At 32.5% G+C, this 21,853-nt stretch overlaps 1 pseudogene; it reads left to right on the top strand.

Annotated features, from left to right (window-relative positions):
* The first annotated feature begins 3,411 nt into the window (after positions 1 to 3,411).
* LOC131036539 (auxin response factor 2A-like) lies at positions 3,412 to 15,285 on the top strand (annotated as a pseudogene).
* Positions 15,286 to 21,853: the final 6,568 nt, after the last annotated feature.

Genomic DNA, 21,853 nt, shown 5'->3' with positions numbered 1-21,853 from the left:
CATAAAACTAACATTTTATCTCATCATATGTGTGACATAATACAATAGTTGTAGTGTTTAAAGCCACAGATGCATCATTTTAAGCAACAAATGTGTTATTTGGAGCTTCAATTGTCTGTATTTAAAGTTACAAATGTGGTGTTTGGCTATAAATGTGAAGTTTGAACCTTCAAATACGACATTTGAACTTGTGATTAAAAAAAACCCAAAAGAGGACATGGAGCACCCAAAAAGAATGAAAACACTATTAGAGGTTAGTATGTGTAAAAAAGATAAAAGTAAGTATACCAAAATAGAAAAAAATTGATTGATGTGAATAGAAACAAAGGCATCACAAAAATTTGTAATTATGTCACAAAATTCTATTGCAATTAAATAATAAAATTATGCAATTGAATCATGTAATTTTACAATTGTGTCACATAATTGTATAATTAAATCACAAATTATATAGTTATATCAAAAAATTCAAAATTTGATTAGTATCAAGGATGTGGGTCCCATTGGGTGTGTCAAAATTGATTAGATCAGAAATGAAAATCAATGTGAACATATAGGTAACCACAAACCCTAGGAAACACACTATTATCTCAATCTCAAAATAAGTAGAGTAATATATGTATGCAATGTAAGAAATCAAATGAAAAAGGGCAACTATACCTTTCAAAGATGCACCAATGTTACCTATATTTTTCTTCTCTCTTTTGAGTATGGGAAGTATGTTCCTCTGAAATTTGTATTCGAGTACTATTTTAGTAGCATGATCACATGAAATCTCAAAGAATATGGTCGTTTATGATTGATGATACATGTTGCTTTTAGAGATTTTTTGATATCGATCAATAGTGATGATCTGATGATAAGATTTGATGATCAATGGATGAGATTTGATGTCAAAAATCATCATTATGGAGATAAACAAAATTGATTGATCAATTGAACTCAATGTGAGTATAATTTGAGAGGTTGACATGAAGACTAAATTAGCATTATAAAATTAAAATTATTTAATCACATGCATGGGAAGAATAAATAAATAAAATAAAGAATTCAACTATAGATGAATTAGTTAGCTAATTAAATAATTAAAATAATTATTCAATTGGAAAGTATAAGAAAACAATCAATTAAATAATAAAAATTACTTATTTAATGTGCATGATGGAAGAAAATTAAAATAATAATAAAAAAATTGGTCTAATTATGTGTGCAAGAAAGAATTAATTAAATAATTCATTTAATTAATATTAGAAGAATTTGAAAAAAAAAAAATTAAAAATGATTTAATTTGTGATTAAGGAGGGAAAAATGATTTTTAAAAATTATTTAGAGGAATAATATTGAATTAACTAAATATTAAAGTTATTTAATTAAATTAGAAGAATAATTATTAAAAATGTTGCTTGTAGCTATGGACAATCCACTCTTACATTTTAATTAACCAACTCCCTTTCATTAAAGGCACCAAATCTTCTACCAATCCAAAAAAATATTTCAATTTAACGCGATTGGATTGCCTTTGACATAAGCCACCTAATAATACACTCTTGTTGTCTAATTGTTACACATCATTTGCATGCAATTATCACATGGATTATCCAATGTTCAAATAGTGTGACTCAAGTCATGCTTAAACCAGATAAGCCACCTAATAATACACTCTTGTTGTCTAATTGTTACATATAATTTGCATGCAATTATCACATGGATTATCCAATGTTAAAATAGTGCGACGCAAGTCATTCTTAAACCACATAAGCCACCTAATAATACACTCTTGTTGTCTAATTTTTACATATCATTTGCATGCAATTATCACATGGATTATCCAATGTTAAAATAGCATGACTCAAGTCATGCTTAAACCCCTTCGTCCAAAGTATGTACACATTTACCATATAGATGTTGTGTGTCACTACACAATCTATATTGCTATGCATTGAGTATATTACCTTCATGAATGCTCAAACTTTATATCATACACTACCACCATACCAACCACAATTGTAATTTTTGCACCAAAACTTAAATACTTTCACTTCAAGATTTTCTTCATCCCTAAATGCTTCCATCATCTTCCACTAACCTTAGAATGGGAAAAAATCAAAAGATTAACACAAATGGTAATAATTTTTTAATGATATATTTAAAATTTATAGAATTTAAGAAAAAAAATTAACTTTTTTTAATCTTCAAACAACTTAGAAAAAAATTCTCTTGATAAATTCAAATAGTGAAGAATAAGAAGATTTTAAACTATTAACATTGGGAGTGGAGTCAAGAAGCTTATGCAATCAACTTGTATGGAAAAGCACACATCCTTCACCTAATAATCCCTTGAGGGGAAGGTAAGAAAATAGGTGGTGTCTCCTTGGAAATAGGTTCAAAACCAAGGGGCTACCAAGCAATAGACATGCATTAATTCATTTAATTTAAATTTAGGATAAATGAATTTTTGGACCAACTTTTAGTAAAACAAAAAGTTTATGCATGAAAAATAGTTAAAAATAGTTAGCATGAGTGTGGCAAGTTCACTTTTATTTTACCCATCTTTTTTGAATGAAATATTGTTATTAGATCTAAAAAGTAACAAATCATATGATTTAGTACACAACACTTAAATACTTTCTTTCACTTCACTATATTTCTATATCTATAAATGTTTCCATCTTCTTTTATTAATCTATACAATGAAAAAGATCAAAAGACAAACACATATCTTTATAATTATTAATGATCTACTTGCAAGTTTCTCATACCATTTGGAAAAAATTTCTCATGAGAAATTCAAATGGTGAAGAATTAGAAGATTAAACTATTAACATTGGGAGAGGAGAGTCAAAAAGATTATGCAATCAACTTATATGGAGAAGCACACATCCCTCATATAATAATCCCTATTTTACGACAAAGGTGGGAAAAGAGGAAACAAGAAATAATCGAGAATTCTGAAAAAATAAACAATTAGTTATTGTTTATTGTTTATTTGTTTATTTGTTTGAACGCGTCTCTTTGGGAATTATGGGTCAAAACAAGGGGGCTGCTAAGCAGTAGAAATGCATTAATTGTTTTAACTTAAATTTAGCTTAAAATGAATTTGTGGACCACCTTCCATTTAAAAAAAAATATTATGCATCAAAAATAGTGAAAAATAATTAAAAAATAGTCCACGCCATTATTTATCCATCTTCATTTTTGAATGAAATGTATTTATTAGATCCAAGAAGTAACAAAATATTTGATTTGGTACACAAGTATCTAGAGATTTGAAATTTTGATGTAATATTTTGAGAAACACCAAATTAGAATGCGCAACTACTAAGTTGTTTCCTTAAATAAAAAACTCTGCTCTGACTAATAACACCGACAATAATAGACAGTAAATATTGTTCTAAGCTTATTCTGGGAGGCATGGCTGCTGGCTCTAGGACTCCATCTGATTCATTTTGTTGCACAGGTGAGATGTGTTCTGCATTGTGTGGTTTTTTTGGTGTGTTAGGATCTTCATTCTTTTTATAACCACATTTAGAATGTTAGGTTGAGCGGGTGCTATAATGGAGTTTCTGCACAATGCATTTAGAACCATCTTTTAATCTTCTAATAATGTTTGTATTCTTTGTTCCTTCACTTTTGTTATAGGTGTCATTGATCCTCTCTATAAAGAGCTCTGGTATGCCTGTGTTGGCCCGTGTTACCATGCCAAGGATTGGATAGCGGGTGTTTTACTTCCCCAGGGTCATATAGAGAAGGTATGTATATTTTATTTTATGACTATTTGGTTGTTCTTCCTAGGACTTATGACTTCAATGTGAATGTAAGCATGATCCCATGAATTGAAACTCTCACTAAACTATCATGCACATCCCACTAGAACTTCTTGCAGCTATTGGGTATTACTTATGAGCCATAAATCTTCATAATTTTATGTGTGGCTCTCTTTGGTGGCTTTGCATGTGATGTTTCTATTGTTCCTAGTGTGTTTTGCCTCCTATTCAGACGATACAACATAATGCCAGTGAAGAATGTGTTTTGTTTGTTCAGATCAGTCACACTTTTACCTTATGTCAAATCACTTGAGACAATTCAGATTCTATTTGAATCTTGACAAACTGACTATTAAATTACAAAGACCAACAAATCATCATCACTGTGTGCTCAACCTTCGTTTAAATTAGTAATATACTTCGTGGAGATCTATATCTACCCTTTTAATTAATATACCTGTTGATATTTATTTTTTAGACAATGCCTCTTTACCTAGACATCGATTGAAATGAATGTTTGTACAAATTCGGTGTTGTCTTGCAGGTTGAAGCATCAATAACCAAATACCTAGACATCAATAACTGTAGAATCTGAAACTACTATGTCTCCTCAGAGCCAACTGATTAATCAAATTAAATAACAAAGAACACACAATAACAACAACCCTATTTTTTGGAATTGCACACACTAGTTTCTTTATTGAAACTTAATAAGAAATTACATAGAGGCTGTGTGTATAAAGAATTTGTAGACTAAAAGAATTAATAATAACTGCAGTTCTAAATATATTCCTAGCATTGCATGGAAAGCTACTAAGGCTCTCAAACAAAAAAAAGCAAACTTCTCCCTAAATTAAGAATTCAATAAGTGCATGCACAACATGCTTTATTTACTAAAAAACAAACTCATGCAAAAAACAAAACTAAAAATAGTCCTAAAGATTAATGCATGTTGGAGTACATGCTTTATTTGCATGAATAAACAAAAGACTAATTTAAACTAAAAATAGCTTATGCATGGTAATGAATGGATAGCTTCATGTCCAAATTGGAGTTGCATGGTGTTGCATGCTAGAGCAGCATCACTTATCAACATACTCCCCCTTGATGCTGAGAGGGCTCACAATCTTATCTCGTAGTGCTATAAACTGAGCTTTTGCAACCGCTTTGGTGAATATATCTGCAAGCTGATCCTAGGTGTTGATGTGCTTCAATTCAACATCCTTCTTTTGCACCAAATCTTGTATGAAGTGATATTTCAAATCAAAATGCTTTGTTCTACTTTGATGAACAGGATTCTTAGCTAACTTGATGGCACTCACATTGTCACAATATATCACTGTAGGCTGAATTTGCTTTTCTCCAATTTCTTCCAAAACTTTTCTGAGCCAAAGAGCTTGTGTACCTGGTGAGGTAATTGCAACATACTCTGCTTCTGTAGATGAGAGGGCAACAATACTTTGTTTTTTTAAGCTCCAGGTAATCAAACCAGAACAAAAACAAAAACAATTTCCAAATGTGGATTTACGGTCATCCATACTACCTCCCCAATCTGATCACTAAAGCCTACAAGATTGAACTTTTCAGAAGAGTAGTAATGAATACCAAAACTTAAATTCCCTTTCACATACCTTAAAATCCTCTTGGCTTCCTTCATATATATTTCAGATGGATTTGTCATATACCTTGAAACAAGTGAAACTAAATAGGCAATATCAGGCCTCGTGTAGATTAGAAACATCAAACTCCCCACAATACTTTTGTAAGTTGTCTCATCAACTAAATCAGCACCATCATCTCTACATAACAAATCTCCATGAGCACTTGGAGTGGAGGTAGGGTTACAATCAGTCATATTAAATTTCTTCAACATATCTTGTGCATACTTTGTTTGACAAATGAAAATCTCATCCTTACTTTGATTAACCTCTATTCCTAGAAAATATTTCATTAGACCAAGATCTTTCATCTCAAATTATTTCATCATAGCAGCTTTGAATTCATCTTTCATCTTAGAACTACTACCCATATACAAAAGATCATCAACATACAAACTTATGATGAGGATATCAGTACCTTCTTGTTTGTAGCAAAGGGTAGGATCACTCTTACTTCTCTGGAAGCCATTCTCCTGAAAGTATCCATCAATCCTAGCATACCACACTCTTGGTGCTTTCTTGAGGCCATACAAAGCCTTCTTCAACCTGTAGACATAATTATCTTTTCCTTCTACTTCAAAACCTTGTAGCTGCTCCACATATGCTTCCTCTTCTAAGTACCCATTCAAGAAGGCACTTTTCACGTCCATATGATGTATACTCCACTTCTTCTGAGCTGCTAATGAAATCAACATTCTTATGCCTCTTGTCTTGCTACTAGAGCAAATGTCTCTTCATAATCAATTCCATATTTTATGTGAAGCCTTTAGCAACTAATCTTGCCTTGTGTCTTTCAACACTCCCATCACTGTTAAACTTGGTCTTGTAGACCCATTTGGTGCCAATCCTTTTTTTGTCATGTGGAAGTTCTGTTAACTCTGAAGTATCATTCCTATGAATGGAATCTATCTCTTCTTCCATGGCAACCTCATTAGTACATGCATCTTCAAAACATGATGGTTCAAAATCAGCCTTGGCTAATAAAGCAAAATTCACTGTCTCACCTAATGGGTTTTCTTCATGTACTTGATTTCCACTCCTATGGTAGATATCACTTAATCTCCTTACTTTCCTTATAGAACTTGGAGAAGAAGCTGGACTTGAACTTGGTACTGAAGAACTTGCTAAAGGGCTACTTGGTGGAGTTAAACCACTAGATACAGAAACATTAGTTGGCTGCTCATGATCAATATCAGCAATTATATCATCATTCAAAACAGATTTTGGCTTCTCAACATGGCCTTTTTGATGACCATAAACTCCCCCTTCATCAAAAATCACATCTCTTGAGACAATAAGCTTGTTAGTGAGGGGATTATACAATCTATAAGCCTTTCTTTTCTCACTATACCCAATAAAAATACATGACTCACTTTTGCATCTAATTTCTGTCTATTCTGATCAGGTACATGCACATAAGCCAAACAACCAAAAACTTTGAAATGATTAACATTAGGCCTTTTTCCATACCAAGCTTCATAAGGAGTCATCTTTTCTAGTGTATTGGTTGGGCTACAGTTGAGGATGTACACCGCTATAGAAACTCCATCTCCCCAATAAGAATTGCTCAATCCCTTGGTTTGTAACATGCACCTTGCCATTTCAACCACAGTAAGATTCTTCCTTTTAGCTACTCCATTCTGTTGAGGTGTGTATGTAGTAGTAAGTTGCCTCTTGATGCCATTAAAATCACAATAACTTTGGAAAGCCTTGGAGGAAAATTCTCCTCCATGATCAGTCCTTAAACATTTGATCTTGCATGCTTTCTCATTTTCCACAAGGGCTTTAAACTTCTTGAATGTATCTAGGGCTTCATCTTTGGCCTTCAAAAAATATACCCAACAATTTCGTGAGTAATCACCAATAAAAGTGATGAAATATGATGACTTACCCAAACTCATAGTTTGCATAGGACCACATATATCTGAATGAAGAAGCTGGAGTGGGTGATGAGCCCTCCATGCATTGCCCTTTGGAAACTTTTCCCTTGCATGCTTTCCTTTAGCACAACCTTCACAAACCTCCTTGTGTTCCTCAACCTTGGGCAAACCAGAAACTAATGCATACGAGGTTAGAAACTTCAAACTATGAAAATTTAAATGCCCATACCTAAGATACCATAACCAACTTGAATCCTCATAAGCCATATTGCCAAACTGCTGTTATGTTCACCAAACATCAAGGGAAACATCCTATTTCTTGTCATAGGAACAACAGTGATCACCCTATTACCCTTATTCTTATCATAGATAGTACATGTCTTATTCTCAAAGACTACTTTATAATTTTTCTCACATAGCTACCCAACACTTAACAAATTGTGCTTCAATTGTGGAGTATAATAAATATCATGAATACTCTTTATACCTTCTTTTGTTTGGACCTCCATAGCTCCTTTGGCAGCAACCTCCAATGATTTATCATCACCAAGCTGGATCTTGGATTTGAAACTTCCATCCTTTGTTGAGAACAACTTCTCATTCCCTGTCATATGGTTAGAACATCCAAAATCTAGGTACCAAACATCTTTACTAGTATTTTCACCCTTGGCATAAGATAAAAATAAGTGATCAAAAGGATTCTCACTACTTTCTTGAGCATACTTAGTACTTTTACCTTCTTTCAATCTGCATTCTCTTTCAAAGTGGCCATACCTATTACAATGGTAACATTGACCATTTCTCTTATCAAATCTTCCTCTACCTCTTCCTCTGAAACCACCACTTCCTCTTGAGCCACCTCTTCCTCTACCTCTTGAAGAATTTTGGCTTTGCCCTTTACCTTGACCTTGATTAATTTTGGCACTACTGCTGCTTGCATCTTCATTTTTTGTGACTAGCAATTTAGAGGAAAATGCTTTCTCTACACCTTCAAAAAAATCTTTCAATCTTTCTTCATCAGACATCAGGGATCCAACCAGTTGATCAAACTATAGTTTTGTCAAATCCTTTCTTTCTTCTATGATTATTGCTACATGATTCCATTTGGGTGTCAAAGATCTCAACACTTTTTTTATCAAAACTTCATTGCTTACAATTTCCCCAAGTGTAGCCATTTTATTGACCACATCTTTGACTCTGACACAATAATCACTTATACTTTCAGCTTCTTGCATCTTCAAATTCTCAAACTCTTGCTTCAATGTCTGAAGCTTGACCACTTTAACTTGATCACTACCCTGGTAAGCTTCTTGTAGAGTCTTCCAGGCATCTTTGGCAGTTGTTGCTCCTAATATTCTTGGAAATAAGTTCTTATCAAGAGCTATCTGAATGTGAAACAAAGCTTAAGCATTTTTTTTTCTTGCTTCCTTTCTTGTTGTTCTTTCATTGGCTGTAAGGGCATTCCAATTAGCTGACTCCTCATAACCTGATTCAATAATCTCCCACAAATCTTTTCCAATCAAAAAGGTCAGCATCTTAATGCACCAATAATCATAATCATTCCCATCAAATTCTGGAATGGTTATATGGTTAGAATTCGACATGATTAACTTTGGCAAAATTCCAACAATAAAACTTTAACCCAAAATAATTTTACCTGCTCTAATACCACTTGTAGAATCTGAAACTACTATGTCTCCTCAGAGCCAACTGATTAATCAAATTAAATAACAAAGAACACACAATAACAACAACCCTATTTTTTGGAATTGCACACACCAATTTCTTTATTGAAGCTTAATAAGAAATTACATAGAGGCTGTGTATATAAAGAATTTGCAGTCTAAAAGAATTAATAATAACTGCAGTTCTAAATATATTCCTAGCATTGCATGGAAAGCTACTAAGGCTCTCAAACAAAAAAAAGCAAACTACTCCCTAAATTAAGAATACAATAAGTGCATGCACAACATGCTTTATTTACTAAAAAACAAACTCATGCAAAAAACAAAACTAAAAATAGTCCTAAAGATTAATGCATGTTGGAGTACATGCTTTATTTGCATGAATAAACAAAACACTAATTTAAACTAAAAATAGCTTATGCATGGTGATGAATGGATAGCTTCATGTCCAAATTGGAGTTGCATGGAGTTGCATGCTAGAGCAACATCACTTATCAACAATAACGAGGAAGTTGAACAACCGGTGCCTTTGTATGAACTACCATCTAAAATTCTTTGCCGGGTGAGAAATGTGTTGCTGCAGGTAAATCAATATCCATTCTTTTGTGCTTATAGTGGTTGATTGACCCCATTTTGCATGGTTCAGGATTATAAAACTTAGCTTCCCTTGTATGTAGAAGAAGCTCATGGTCCATTTCCTAATCGTTATCCTAGCTATTTAGCTTATGACATTCCTTACAGGTTGAACAAGACATCGATGAAGTGTTTGCTCATATTAGTTTGGTTCCTAAGGCAAAGGTATGCTCCACAATCCTTCTTATGCTAAGGCCTCTTTGGTATGTATAGGTCCATATGACCTTATATCTCAGACCAAAATTCTTGGACAGTCATAATATATAGATATTCATTTATGTAATGAAAATTGTCCAATTTTTTATAGAACACGAGTCAACAACTTCAAAAATTAATTGCCAAAAATCTACATAGAAATGATTGGAGTTTCTAGCACAACTTCAAAAATAAATTGCCAAAAAACTACATAGAAATGATTGGTGTTTCCAGCACATCTATCGTGGTGGGTGGCCTGCCATATTCTCTGGTAACTTCTATTAAACTAGATTTCAAATTAAGAAAAAATGTTGAATTTTTCCCTCCAAAGTCTTAATCAATTTAAGCCTATATTATGAAAAGATGAATGCTTCTGTTTTCAGTCAAACATATTCTAGGGTATTTTGGTTTTGTTAGGTAAACCCTAGGATCTGGATTTGGGTGTTGTCTTGGGCTGGTATGTTCCAGTCCTTAATCCTAGATTTGAACCCTCTATGAACTGCCCTATTACAAAAAAAAAATCTCTGATTTTGTTTTTGTCATCACGTTCCATGAAAGAATAAATAAATGTCGAGCTATTTCTTCAAGACAATTGCAGAAATTACGTCATTAGAGATAGGAAGCCGATAAACCATGTCGAGCTATTTCTTCAAAACAATGTGGCATTCTCTACGTTGTGAGGTGCTGGATAAACCATAGCCAGACAAACAGAAAATTGCATTTTCTTTGCACACATGGCACTACCTGTCCTTCCCATCCCTCTGTATAGAAATTTGTACTGCTGCGGGAAACTGGATGTTTTACGGCTTAAAATATAATTTAGGTTTTAACTTTAAAGTATTATAATTGTATAGCTTCAGGAGGTTTTAGGTTTTGACTTTTAAATAAAGAATATCTACTAAAAATATAATTTCACTAATTTGGATTAATTATATTTAGATTAGATCTAATCATATTTAATTTTAAATATTTTAAAATTTATTGAATTCTAATATTTTAAACTTTATTAATATTCTGAAGTTTAACTAATAAATTGTTTTGCATTATTCAAAAATGATCATTTTTTTCTAAATCATTCTATTTCTTAATACTTCTAAAAATTATAATTTTTTTTAATATAATAAATTTTTATCAATATTTTAAATTTATAATTTTAATTAAATGAATTATAATTAATATTATATAAATATAATTAAAATAATACAATTTTAAATTTGATTATTAATTTAATATTAAATTATTTTTAATTAAATTATCATTATATTTCTAAGAAAAATCTGTATTTTCACAATAATTAAAATAAAATAATTTTAAAATAAGAATTATTCAACAAATTCAACTTATTTAATTTTTAGTATTTAAAAGTTATTTAAATTTCAATATTATTGAATTTCCAAGTTAACCCAATTTTTTTTTCGTTTGGGCCATACTGGCAAACTTGAACTCACACCTGAACCCGTAACTTAGTCTTTGTGCCCTGTAACTTAGTCTTTATAGGGAAAAAAATATAGATATAACTATAAGAGGCATATTTTTGTGGATGATTGTGATTGAGGTGCTTGTTATAAGGCACAAACTGTTGTTAGAATAATTTTTTAAAGTGTTTTTCCTAATGCTTGGGAAACATTAACAGTCTATTTCTCTTCTAGTGGATGACATTTAAATGCAATTATTTTAAAAAAAGATATTTTTTTTTTCTATTGAAACCAGCTAGTTCAGACATTGCTTCTAGTTTATATGGCTAAATATGGGAGTGCTGCTTTAGACTGTAAATCATTTCTCATTAATATCATTGAGATTTTGAGTGTCTTAATTTAGTGAATTAAGAATATGTGAAAGAGGCTTTAATATAATCGTTGGGAATGAGTTTTTTTGGAAAGAAATTTGTTTTTAATTACTAGCACATTTTAATTTTGTTTGATTGTAAACATAGGTCAGAAAAGGAGGCATTTTCTGACAGCTGGGTGGAGAGTCTTTGTTAACTCCAAAAGGCTTGTAGCAGGAGATGCGTTCATCTTTCTGAGATGGCCATTGTCACCTATATAGAATTTTTTTTAAATGTTATATTCTGTGTATATTTTATCATTTATATAGTATGTTTTTGGCTTAACTACGTGTAGGGGTAGGCGTGCCATGCATCAGCAAAGTAACATTCCGTCCTCAGTTATATCCAGTCACAGAATGCAGATTGCTGTCCTTGCTGCTGCGTAACATGCCTTTTCAAGGACGATTAAGTTTAGTGTCTACTACAAGCCAAGGTGAAAACTGGTGATATTTCCTACTAGGCTCTTACCACTCAAATTATTTTACTTAAATAGGTTTTTCTAAAAAGGGATGTGAAAGAAACACCCGGATAACTTTTACTGTTAATAGATTTTGAAAAATTCATGAAATTACACTGTGATAGTTTTTTTTTTAGTACTATTCATATGAAATATGCTGTGATAGTTTTTTTAGTACTATTCATATGAAATACACAGGGTTGCAATAAGTACTAGGCACCAGCAAGCCTGTCCTTTAGGTTATGTGATAGTTGCATGGTTTTTTAAACAAAATTTTATCAGTTTATGGGGTTCCCAAAGCAGTTGTACGTTGCACTCTCACCAAATAGAGAAATAGGCAGCAATTGTCTTTTATTTTCATTTTATGAGCATTTTTTAGACTTAAATCACACATTAAACTTACATTTCTAGGCTTAAAAGTGTTAAACACTCAGAATTGACAGACATTTTCTATGCTTAACGTGTTGCTTAATGTGTGTGGTCACACTAAGAATCCATTTCTAGGCTTAAAAGCGTTAAACACTCAAAGTTGACTAACATTCTCTAAACTTAATATGTTGCTTACTGTGTATGGTTTAAGGCTGACCCTTAAAATATTGTGGACAGCTGCACTCCTCATTTTCCGAGGAGATTCCACTATTTCCTAAATTACATTGATTATGTTACTTGAATCTGCTTATATTATTTGCCTGGTCTAAATTTTTGTTTCATCCTTTCTGATGTGATGTGTGGATCTGTACATATCATGTATAACCAGCCCGTCAGAATTCATAATTCCTTATGACCAATACATGGAAGCCATGAACAGTAATTCCTCAATTGGCATGAGATTCAGGATGAGATTTGAGAGAGAATCTGCCCTAGAGAAATGGTCTTCTTATTGAGCGCTTTATTCTTTAAATGTGGTGTAGTTTAGGCAAGATCAGTATTGATAGATGGATTATGATTTAATAGATAGAAAAGCATGCAATAACCATTCTATGTTGGATTAGGATATAGTGAATTTTGAAATATGCCTAGCGCTGTAAGTTTATAAAATAGATATGTGATGTTCATTGTACTGTATAGGAGATCAGTAACTAGCAATTGTTTGATGGCTATAGATAGAAGATAAATGTACTGTATAGGAGATCAGTAACAGGAATTTCTTTTCAAAGATAATGTAGTTGTTACTGTGTGTTAACTGTTATGCCTGATATGTGTTTCTGTTCGACAGATATACTGGTACTATCATTGAAATAGGTGATTCTAATCCCCTGAGGTGGTCAGGTTCAAAGTGGAGATGCCTCAAGGTATGGAATAGAAGAAAATCTTTCTTTAGTTTTAATTATCATCAGTATATAATCAATACAGAATAGTGCATCTTCTTGCTTATAATCACTGTTCTAATTTTGTGAACTTCAGGTACAATGGGATACAATATCAGCTATTCCACGACCAGAGATGGTCTCACCATGGAAAATAGGACCTGCCTTGACCCCGTTAGAAATTAATCCTTTGCCGATAACCAAAATCAAGAGATCCGACCAAACATACTTCCTTCAACACAAAATTTGTCAGTTCTCGGTAAGGTTTATGTTCTTAATCACACATAACCAAATAGTATTATTAAAGTGACATTGTTTCTTTTTTTTCTCAAAAGTTCTTCTTTTGTCTGATTTTCGTCTCAGATAAGACATCAGTTGATTTTACACAGTTGCAAAGATTTAATACAATGGTCTCACAAGGTCAAGAAGGTATGATCTTGGGAGTATCTTTGGGTGAAAATAGCGTTTACAGTGTTCCAAGGACAGTTGTGTGGGGGCCAAAGCTAGACGATGTCAAAACAAAAGGTGTATTTTCTCAAGGAAGATTGGTCTCTGTATATTGGATCCCACTGCAAAGGCATGACTCAGCATATAAAGACTCGTTTCCCAGTTCTCAGGGCATTAGTGAATTGCAAGAACTGTGTGGATCGTATACTAATCATATTATGGAAGATCCACAACAAATGAAGCTTTCCCAAAAAAGCATTTCAGGAAATGAATGAGTCTAATCAGAAACAATATCTGACATCAATGGTACCATCTCCCTAAACCAGTGGACATATGAAGTGGAATGGCTTCAATGGGTACAGACATTTTCCAAACTTGGGAATTGAAATATCGGAATGGAAAATGCGAGAAACATGCAAGCTAATAAACAGGGAACAACAGAGCATCAACCTGCTTTTTCCTCACTCTTCTAAAGATAAGGGAGTTGATGTCATTTCACGCCCTGCGGACAATAATTGCAAATTATGTGGTCGTCATTTGACTGACTTTTTCTCAAGCAGTGAGCCAAATTTATCAAAAAATAGTTTTTCTATCAACGAGGAAGACCTACATGTTTCTGTTCATACCCCAGAAGAATTTCTTTCACTATTCCCATAGGTTGACCAACAGTTGGTGCAAACAAGATTCATCAAGTCTGATACATCTGCGATGAGTTATGTGCAATAAACATCATCTTGGAGAGCATTACAAGAAATACAGTGCAGAGCTCAGAGAAGGAGCTGTACTAAGGTATTAACCATTTTACATTTCTGTAGGACAGAAATTAAAATTTTGTAAATTTTATATATTGTTGGAAAGATTCTGACAGTTCAAAACCGTATTTTTCATTTCAATGTAGGTACATAAGCAGGGTAATGCTCTTGGGCGAGCTCTGGATGTACAAAATTTGAGGGATACAGAGAGATCACTCATGAGCTTGACGTGATGTTCAATTTTGAAGGACAACTGGAGGATCCTAGCAAAGCCTGGCAACTTGTCTACACAGATGATGAGGGAGATATGATGCTTGTAGCAGATGATCCGTGGCAGTAAGTATCAATGTCCAATATTCTATCCAAAAAGAATAGGTTGCTTCTCACTCGGTGATTCTGTTATAACCTGGCTATCTTGTAATTATTTTCTATGAATTGTACTTTTTGAAAATAGGGAGTTTTGCAGTGTTTTACGTAAGATTTTTATATATACCCGAGACGAGGTTGATAAAATGATCCCCAGGAGTTTGGAGCTCAGGAGAAAGTTTGTAGAAGAACCGATCACTAGCGATATCTCTACTCTAATATGAGTTAGTTCCTGTCACTGGACTGCGAATAGGAATTTTTCTACAGTATGTTGTCAAGGCTGGCAGATAATTTGGACGACTTTGTAAGAATGTGATTTTGTATGCCATATATAAATTTTGGTGGTTTTGAGAGTTTTGAAGTAATTTAGATAGCTGACTTTTGTGGATTAGTTTTAGACGTATTAGCAGGTGGAACTGATTGTAGCCCACGATTGCTGGTATTCTTCCTAATTTTCCAACCAAAGATTATAATGACCATAAGTAATTTGGTATTTCTCTGAATATTTGCTGTGATGTATCTCCGTCATAATAATTGTATGAATTAGAAACATTAAGAAATAGAGAGATGTTGGAATCTGTAGGTAACTCCAACTATAAGCATTTGGTGAGAACTTCTTGATGAACTTACATGGTTCAATCTTCTTCCACTTGAGCTTGTTATAGATATGAATGAAACATAGACATGTCAACACCATATCTCCCACTTCAAAATTCTGTTCTCTTCCTTTTAAATCCACCTTCTCTTTATACTGCTAACTGCTCCAACTGAGTTTTTCTCTTACTTGGTGTAAATCTTGCATATGTTTAGCAAATTCTTCCCCTTCAACACTTCTCTTATATCCTTAAGTGTTTGAAAGATCTATCAATTCTGAGATACCCCTAGGACAGTAACAATAAATAATTTAGAATGGATTCTTGCTCATACTCTTGTTGGCTAAATCATTGCATGCAAATTTAGCTTGTGGCAATGTCAAATCTCATTGCCTAGGCTTGTCACCAACCAAACACCTTAGAAAAAATTTTAAGGTCAAATTAACAATTTTAGTTTGTGCATCTGTTTGGGGATGATATGTTGAGCTAAACATTAAATCAGAACCTAATTTCTTTCAAAGTGTCCTAAGAAATGGCCTACAAACTTATTGTCTCGGTCTAAAGCTATGCTTTTTGGTAAGCCATGCAATTTAACAACCTCCATAAAGAACAAATTCACTGCGTATCATCATTGGTTTTCTTGCAAGCTATAAAGTGGGCGATTTTTGAGAATCTATCAACCACAAAAATAGAATCCTTGAGTCACTGAGTTGTTGGTAGTCCAATCACAAAATCCATGCTTACATCATCCCATGGTCTCTCCGATATGGGGTAATGGCTCATATAATTTTGTGTTTTGACTCCTTGGCATAGTCACAAACTTGACATGTTCGCACAAATTTTTTGATTTCTGCCTTCATCTTGACCAATAATATCTTTCACTCATCGAACTAAACCACCACAATGCTTTTATTGTATTACATTCTAACTCATCGACCCTTGAAGTATACATAACTGTTATCCTTTAAATAATAATCCATCATGTATCAAGTAATTCTTCCATGAATAACTAATCTCCTATATAGTACTATGAACACCACATATTTATTTTTATAGACTTACTGTGCTAAGCATATTTCAAGTGGCTAATCCAACAAAGAACGATTATTGGATTATCTATTACATCATAATCAATCTATCAATACTTGTCTTGCCTAAACTACACTAGATTTTAACGTAAAAACTGCTCAATAGGAAGACCATTGCTCTGAGGTCGGTTCTCTCTCAATTCTCATCCTGAATCTCATGCCAACTGAGAAATTTCTGTTCATGGCCTTCATATATTGAACACAAGGAATTATGAATTCTGATTGGTTTTGCATAATATGTACTAATCCAAAAATCGAACAGTATGAAACAAGAATTTAGACCAAACGAACAATATAAGCAGATTCAGGTAATATACTGTCCCTTTATAAATGCAAGAAATTTCATCATTTTTCACACACTTTACCTAACAGTTCACCTTGGCTTGAAGAGAACAGTGAACTCAGTCCTCCTTGAAATGGCAGGAGCGAGGACACTAAGGACACCAAATTGCATGCCATGACTTGATATGCTACGAATTTTACTTTGCTGATGCATGGAATGCTTGAACCCTACACATTGTTCACCATTTTCTCTACTGAAGCCAGAAAACATCCTACATAAATTATAAGAATACACGTAAAATAACATTTTACAAAAGCTCCATACAGGTAATGATGACGAATCCTAGAAACCTCAGAAAGATAAACACATTTCCTGCTACAAGCCTTTTGGATCTAACAAAGACCTATTTTGGCTGACCTATTTTTTCAAGCCAAAAAATTTAAAATGTGTTGTTTATAAAAAATTTGTTTCTTTCCAAAATTTCTTTAGCAACTATTAATCATTAAGACTCTTTCACATATTCTTAATTCACTAAATTAAGACACTCGAAAACTCTGATATTAATAAAAAATGATTTAAAGTCTTAAGCAGAATTCCCATATTTCACCATATATACTAGAAGCAATGTCTAAACCTAGTGGTTTCAGTAAAGAAAAATTCATTTATGTTGAAATCATTGCATATAAATGTCATTCTTCTTGGCTTCCTAACTCTGATGATGCCATTTCCATTTGTACAGCAAGGCATAGGAACAGTTATTAATTCTTTCATGAAGCTTGATGACAAAAGTAGAAGTCAGAAATTTTTTTTAGAAGGGCAGATCAGAGAGGGTTCGAACGTAGGCTCAAAACCATGTTGCCTTCACGCATGGAGTGGAACATACCAGACCAAGAACAAACCACACCCAAATCAAGATCCTGCGGTTTATCTCAGCAAACCAACATATTCATCCATATTTGGCTAGAATATGTTTGGCTGAAAACGAATGCATCAATATTTCATAATATGAGCTAAATTGAATAAGACTTTGGATGGAAAAATTCAACATTTCTTCCTAAATTTGAAATCTAATTTAATATAAGCTAACAGAGAATGTGGCAAGCCACCACAACGAAGGATGTGCCGGAAATGCCAATAATTTCCATGTAGATCTTTGGCAAGTAATTTTTGAGCTGGAGGTTGTGGACTCATATCCTATAAAAAAACAGACAATTTCATTGCATAAATGAATATAATATGTTCAATACTATCTTGAACAAGCATCCAAGGTAATATAAAAATTATATATAATGCTTGAACAATTGCAATTGGAAAACCAACCAGAGGTGCAAGGCATTCCTCACGATATCTCCTGGGAGCACAGAAAAATCCACTTGTGTCAGAAGTACTGAGAGTCGTACAAAATGAATGCACAAAATGCCTTGGAGGTGGTGGAGGAGGAGGATGCATATCAGTGGAGCACTCATCCTACCGTAAATGGAACAATCTATATCAGCAGACTCACTTCCTGTTGGACGTATTCTATATTTTTTACGAATGTTAGGTCTGCCGTATAAGGTCATATGGCCCTATACATGAAGATCATAGCTCTACCTCGGGAAGCAAAGTAATATTAGCAAACACTTCGTGTATGTCTGGTTCAGCTTGTAAGAAATGTCATAAACTAAATAGCTCGGATACACAATTATGAAAAGGACAATGAGCTTTTTCTGTATACAAAGAATCGAAAGCTAAGAACCATAGTCTAGAAGCATGCAAAACGATGTCAATCAACCGACATAAGCACAAAAGAATTGATAGTAATCTACCTGCAACAACACATTCTTCAACCGGCAAAGAATTTTGGAAGGTAGGTCATAGAAAGGCATCTGTTGTTCAGCTTTCTCGTTCGTGGATGCTTCAACCTCCAATACAATACAGCAGGAATGGAAGGAGCTAAAGAGACAATCATTACCAAAAGAAAAATATCAAAAGGCATATTACTTAAAGGGTAGATACAGATCTCCACAAAATATATTAGTAATTTAGACGAAGGCTGAGCACACAGTGATGATGATTCGGTGGTCTCTGCAATTAATAGTCAGTTTGTCCAAGTACAAACCGAATCCTAATTGTCTCCGGTGATTTGACATAGTGATGATGCTTGTGTGGCTCGGCGAGAACCTCCACAATGCCATGGTAGGTAAAATCGCTGTAATAGTGGGAAATGCTCGCAAATGTGTGGGGAACAAACAAAACACATTCTTCATTGGCAACCTCGCAACAGAGAGGGGCATTATGTTGTCCTGTATGACTGATCTGGTGATGGGTAATGCTTCTAGATTTATTAACTACAAGGAAGTATAGTTAATCGAAGTAGATACAATACAAAGTGATTTGGGATGCAGTTATTCTTAGTAAGACTAATTTGAACAAACAATATAAAAATATCATGATTCATGCTAGTTGATCACACCCACTTCAAGATCTTTTGCATGTGTGTGGGGCCTTCCAAATTGGGCAATGGCCATTCGATCTCTTGCCCTCATCTAGTTAAACAATTAAACTGATAACAAACTTCAATTAATAAACATGCAATATTTCTCCCATTTCGCAAATCTATCATATTCGCCTAGAAAACATTTGTCGCTATCGATTAATAGTATGTCGTTCGATTGAACAATATAAAAATGGCATGCACAGCAACTAAAGAGAGCCACACATGAAACCATGAAGATTTCCGGGTCATAAGTACATACCCAGAAGCTGCAACAAGTTCTAATAGAATGTGCGTGATAGTTCGGGGGAACTTTCAATATAAGAGATCATGCGTACATTCACATTGAAGCCAGAAGCCATATATATGCAAGATTATGGCAAAAACTGTTTTAAATTTAAAATATATGTTTGTGTCACGTTACAGATTTTATTTTTCTTTATTTTTTTAATTACTTTTTTAATAATTTTGTTTTACTTCTTTTCTTGTCTTATTTTGATTATTATACTTTCTTTTAATTCATTTTAATATTATTTATTGATAGTTTTTTAATTCAAATTGAACTTTGATTTTAAATCTAATTAAATTGTAATATTAATTGAAATTAAACTCTAATGTTAAATCTAATTAAACATTAAACCACATTCAACCCCAACCCTAACCCAAACTCTAAACCTGATTGAAGAGTAAACCAATTCAAATCTTATGCTTAACCAAATTGAGCTCTGTCCCAAAAATAAGCTGAACCATAACCCAACTTTAAACAAAAGTGAACAATATCCTTAAACCTAATTAAACATGACATCAATTGATCCCTAAACGTAAACCTAAACTAGATTGTATGAAACCTTAAATTTCAAAAACATTTAACACAAAACCCTAAACCATATTGATCCTTACTCCTAAAATTAAACTAGATCAAACCCTAACTTTTAAGCTAATTGAATATTAAACTAGCTTATATATACCTCTCGGCTTCTCTAGAAGGATACCTCTCTACTTATTCTATATATATTATTAAATATATATAAGCTAGTATATAGAAAACAATTAAAATATAATTAATGTCAAGATGTATATAGACATAAATGTATTGACATTTTTTGATTTTGTTTCAAATTTGACAATCATCTAGATGTCAAAATTTTAATATTTAATAATAAACATAACATTTTTAAAAATAAATCATATATAAAACAAGTAACTTTTAAGTAAATTATTAATTAAATAATATAATTTAAACTTGAAATTGAGGGGGAAAAAAATAATATAATAGTTATTTTCAAGTTATGCCCAAACTTAAGTGTATTTATCCTACTATTTAATTTTTGAATATTGTTGTCATGACCCTTACTTAACCTCTTACATCTCTTTCCATCCCTTTGTCCTCTCTCTCCTCGTTTCATTCTCTATCTCTATTTCCATCTACATCTCTACTTTCCTTTCTAATAATTGACATATCTATCTCTCTATTTTTATCTACTCTAAACTAATGACAGTTTATATGTACCACTTCTCTCATAGCCCCCTCGTTTCAACCCCATTCCCAAGAATAAACAATAAATAGTAACTCTGATGGAGAAATCTTTTTAAAAAATCACAACGTATTTTCTTGGATTGATGGAATATATGGAGTCTAAAGAGTTGGTGAATTCAAATGAGAGAGTGGATTACATGATTTGATTGAATTTTACTTAAATTTTTTTTATTATAATTTATGTATAAATAGAAATGTATATACAGCTGGTACACAAAATCTATTTAAAGTGGAGTTTTTTCAACAATGAGGTCTGTTGATATAGAAAAATGTTGACAACTTTCAAATCACATTTTTAGTAATTATTCTTATAAATATAATTTTACTATTTAATTAAATATCATATCATTGTTCTAAATCATTTTCAAAAAAAAAAATTCTCTCTTTCATCACAAATGAATTTATTTGAATTATATTAAATTCTTCAAATATTAATTATATAATTTTTCATTATTTAATTAATTCTTTCTTAAACACATAATTAAATAATTATTTTAATTATTTAATTAGATAACTAATTATTTTATAGTTAAGTTCTTTAATTTATTTAATTACTCATTTTCCTAAATATAGTTTTTGTAAAACTAAATATTATTTATTTTATTTATATATTCTTCTCATGCACACAATTATATAACTTTTAGTTATTCAATGTTAACACCTCTCAACTAGCATTCACTTTGAGCTCAATTAATGAGTTAATTCATTTTTAAATCGTTAATGTCTATCTCCATCATATAATCAATTAACTTTGCAATTATTTCAATATTTTTTTCTCATTGGATCTTCTCATTAGATCACCACCATTGATTTATATCAAAAAACCTATAAAAGAAACCTTATCATTAATCATAAACAACCAAAGTCTTTGATTTTTTGTGCAATCACATTGCTAAAATAGTGCTAA

Source organism: Cryptomeria japonica, chromosome 5 (genome assembly GCF_030272615.1).
Source record: "Cryptomeria japonica chromosome 5, Sugi_1.0, whole genome shotgun sequence".
NCBI classification, from domain to species: domain Eukaryota; kingdom Viridiplantae; phylum Streptophyta; class Pinopsida; order Cupressales; family Cupressaceae; genus Cryptomeria; species Cryptomeria japonica.
The sequence above is the reverse complement of the archived record's forward strand: the minus strand, read 5'-3'. Positions and strand labels throughout refer to the sequence as shown.